This window comes from Macrosteles quadrilineatus, unplaced genomic scaffold (genome assembly GCF_028750875.1).
Source record: "Macrosteles quadrilineatus isolate MER2022 unplaced genomic scaffold, UCM_ALF_1.0 Scaffold_3__2_contigs__length_128488019, whole genome shotgun sequence".
NCBI classification, from domain to species: domain Eukaryota; kingdom Metazoa; phylum Arthropoda; class Insecta; order Hemiptera; family Cicadellidae; genus Macrosteles; species Macrosteles quadrilineatus.
In genome coordinates, this window is record NW_026542596.1 from 85,547,852 (window position 1) to 85,552,512 (window position 4,661).

Below are 4,661 nucleotides of genomic sequence, written 5' to 3' on the forward strand. Positions count from 1 at the left end.
TTCGATCATCTGAAACATGTGAATTAAATTAATCAAAACAAACGAATATTTGTTTCTAAAAATAATCTGAGTGATTTGTTTTTACTTCATCCAAGACGACCATCACCGATGACGAACTTAGTCTGTGCTTTCTTCGATAAATAACCCTGGAAATGAAATCACATTATTCACTTTAAAGAAGTCTAAACAAGAACAACTCAAAAGTAACGCATGGATACTTTAGGTTTTATATTTCTTTATTAAGGACATAGCCTTTCTTTTGACATACCTAACAACCATTCTATGTATATTCATGAATTCCATCTTTAAACATCACCTCTTATCATTATTACAGGTTTAATAAATGGTTATGTTGTGTCGAATTTGATACCGACAGGAAACTGTATATCAATTATATGTACGGTTATATTAATTTTGATTCGGTTCTTTACTAAGGAACATAGAACGCTCTGTTGTACCATTAGAGATTTAACCTCATTAAGCCCTTTGGGTTCGTCCCCTCATAAACTCGAATGCTAAAAAGAACTCTATTATGATAATAGTATCATGTTGACGAGAAACATAAGCAGGGTTAAAGATTGGCTCGCTTGGGCACCTAAACTATCAAAGCCAAGTTGGCTGACTCTCAAACTGTCATACTAAGCAACAAATGTCTGTAATCCTTACAAACTGACTAAGAAGGAATTTCCCTAAAAGTTACCTTTGCCATTACTTTAAATAAGACACATGGACAGACACAAACGAAGGAAGGATTGTACATGCAAGACCCCGTTTCTTTTTACACATTCAGTTGTTTGTGACTTCGTCAAGGGTGTGCTTTTTCAGTGAAACTATGCTGTGTAAAAACAAAGCCATCAAAACAAAAATCGATATGACCATATTATTACTTTGAACCTATGAGAGCAGTTAATTTGAACTAAGCAGCAACAAAAAGCTGTGATACCCATTGAGAACTGTCAAAAGTAGGATTGTTTACAGTTATGTTTATGGTTTTAATTTAATGAATAATTTGTGATACTGTGTGAATGTTTCATAGTTTTTTTTCTATTGTTTAGGCAGATGTAGAACATTATGGCTATGGTAGATGTGTTATACTACAGCAAACCGTAAATTTAAAGAACCAAATGTTATAAAAACTGTGTCCTCCCTCATTGCAAATGCAAAGCTTTAGTATAACTGCAATAAGCATTTTATACTTATATGCCAATCCCGAAGGTGACGAAGGATAGGTACTCTGATAGTTAAATTATAAAGGTAAAAGACAAAAAACAGATTTTATTTTTTAATGTTTATTTTACAATAGTTTCTTTAAAAAAATCGATGAAACAAGTACTTTTTTACATTGGTAACATTAACATTATTCATAATTATCACTTTAAATAACATCAGTCATGATAATGGACACTATATATATAATTAACATTGAATGCTAAATTTACTCGTTAAAAAAAATGTACAGTTTACAAGAGACAATACTGGGTTGGCAAAAGAAGAGCAGCTTTCCAACAACAGATTTTTACTGCTAACATCTCGATCACAAATAAATATTTTTTAAAAACCCTAAAGAAACCAGCTTCAGCAACAAGCTGTAGCATTGTTTGCAGTTCCCAACAAACAATTTTTTAGAGGCTGAACGGAAATAAACTATTTGTCACAGATCTTTAAAATCATTTAGGAAAACATACATATTTTCAATTCGGTATAACTGAAGCAGATTTTAATCACAATAATTATTTTAAAAGATGAACATTTTATGCTCTGAACAACATACTCAATTTTTGACGTTAGTTGTTGAATAAATACTGAATAAAATAACTTTCACATTTAAAATATCTTCCAAAAAATATGAGATGACAAAGGTACTAAAAGTCTTTTTTCTTGCAAGGTAACCCTGCTCTATCAAAGCTTCATCAACATCACCAGTGAGCAAATCGAGAAATCTTATTCAGGATTACTAATACCTAAACATATAAAAGAAATTAGCAAAATATATTTAATTTCTATGTACAAGGGCTATTCAAAGAGTAAGGAAAGTTTCTATCTAAGGCCGCTAGACGTGTGGCAATTGCTCTCTTTCAAGTTCAAACATGTTCGCCTTAAGTAAATGTTATTTAAGTAAATTGTGCTGCAATAATTGTACCTCAGACACTAGTCGTGAGATGCGGACTGTTGTTGGCCAAAATTTAAAACCTACTGCTTGTCGTCAAGTGGTCGAGATCACAGAGGCCAGAATTTTTTTAGAAAGGAATTTCAAAGCTTGTCTACCATTTAAAGTGCCTCAATTTGTTTCTTCTACAGTAGAACATCTTTAATCCGAGCCCCCTTAATCCGTAATTGTTTCTACTGTAATGCACAGTACTGTTTATTCACTTTGTTTACTAAGTGTATTAAATAAAGACTGTATTTTACATTATCAAGCATTTTTCACTTTTCCCGTAACAATTTTGATCCATTTTAGCCTAATTTTAACTATTGTTATGTAAAAACAACAATATGTTCTGTAATCCGAACTACCCCCGGTTCCAATTAGTTATGATTAAAGAGGTTCTACTGTATTGACTTTTTAATTTGTTCCAAAACTTCCCCTACTCTCTAAATAGCCTTAATAATAATAAATTACATTCTCAAGTATTTCCTGTACAAACAATCCTACCATTTTATTCATTGACCAAACTCAATACCAAACAGTGGAGATCAACTTACCTCAAAGGGTTTTAGTTTTCTTAGATTTATTGAATTTAATACATTAGAAAGTAATTAAAGGTTTTATTCTATGCATGATTTGAAAAATAGGCCTAAATACTTTCATAAAAACAACACATTTATACAACTTTCTACAAATGTCTTATACAGCTGGTCAACCCCTTACGCTACGACTACACACTTGGCGACTTGGCCACGACGACTTTATTTATTTACAGCCTGGCCACAGGAAAAGCCACACTTGAGCTACTTCTAGCTGTGTGATTGTTTTTTTTTAATGAGTAAGGAGGATCTGTTACTATTTACTATATTACATATTATCTAAAAAGAAAGAGGAATCGCTGATTTGGAGTGCATTCCATAAAACATGTTATTTTCACTCCTTGACGACATTTAGGGATGATTTATTTTCAAATCACAAATTTTTTTCAGGATTTTCAGACAAACATTAGCTTTGACGAGCTTGAAGACAACATCGTGAAAAATACTTGATGTTTCCCATTCGTATTGTACCAGAGGACATTTAATCCTTTAGGGTTACAACAAGGAGTTACAATTTTAATAAACATTAACACCAGGAACTTGGCTCAAAGCAAAAACATAGAAAATAAGTTAGGCCTATAGGTGTTAAGTTTTTTTTTTTAATAAAGTGTGAAAAATATATGGTCCAGTAAATGAAATGGCGTGGTGAATGGAGAATTAGATGAAATCAAGAACTAAGAAACCTCCACCAACGTCCATACTTGAAGCTATCATCCAAAGCAAAAGCAGAAGAATAAGAAGGTACAGAAGTATTTGAAACCGCTTGGACAAAACTAATAAAGACCAAGTGGAAAAAGACCTCAGGAGTAACTTGCGAGCAAGCCGAAGACCGAGAAGAATGTAGGCGCATTGTTGTGGAGATCCAAAAACCTACTTTGGTTTAAATGACCACAGCGGTAAGGTAAGGGTTTCGTTAAGAATCATAGAGCTTGTTTATTTCATCAATGAAAATGTCTGAACTATTAAAAAAGCACATTTTTTTACAACACATTACCCCTGGTCAAACCAAAACTGGCAGGATATATAAGCCTACATTAAAACAGTGCAAGAAGTCAGCATTTGAAAAAGCAACTTGTCGCTGAGTGTGGCTGGAGCCGTATGTTAACATTAGGGAGTGCATTTGTAGTCGTGACCTGTTAGCGAATTTCCCTATAGGGAAGTAGCTATTACCGTAGGTCTCATGGTAAGACCTAAGCCCGGGACCAATTTACTTTTTCATTTTGATGTCCCCAGAGGCCAAAAACACCATTCGTTCAAATTTTTATATATCTATATATAGATATATATGAAAAATAGAAAAATAGGGCTACTATATATAAATAAAGATTAAACATTAAACTTAGTACCCAAGTAAAATTATTTATTAAAATATTTTAATAAATAATTTTACTTGGGTACTAAGTTTATTAATGTTTTATCTTTATTTATAGATATATATATATATATATGTGTCCATCCGCACGATAACTTGAGTAATTTTTGTCCGATTTTGATAAAATTTGGTTTGAAGGTGTAAGGCGGGATAAACTTGAATGAGTTCGCGAACCAGCATGATCGGACTATGGGAACAGGGGTTTATGGGGGGTTTGATGGGGTAAAAATAGGTTTTTCCCATTTTTGACCCTAAAAACACAAAATTTCACTATTTCTTTTCAAACCATTTTGTAGAGCTTAAAAAAAAACAAATAATTTAGTATAATGAAGTGTTGTTATGCGCCTAATTGTTACGGAGAAAATTCAAAAAAATTGTAATTTTAAAATTCCCATGTTATTCTTATGGAGAATAAGTCAACTGTTGTAGTTTGCTTGTTTATGAACAAATTTTGATCATATTTGGAAAATATGTACATTAATTTCTTACTAAACCACGGTACCTTTTAATATTTTACATTTTTTAAAAATCTTTTTTACCCTCC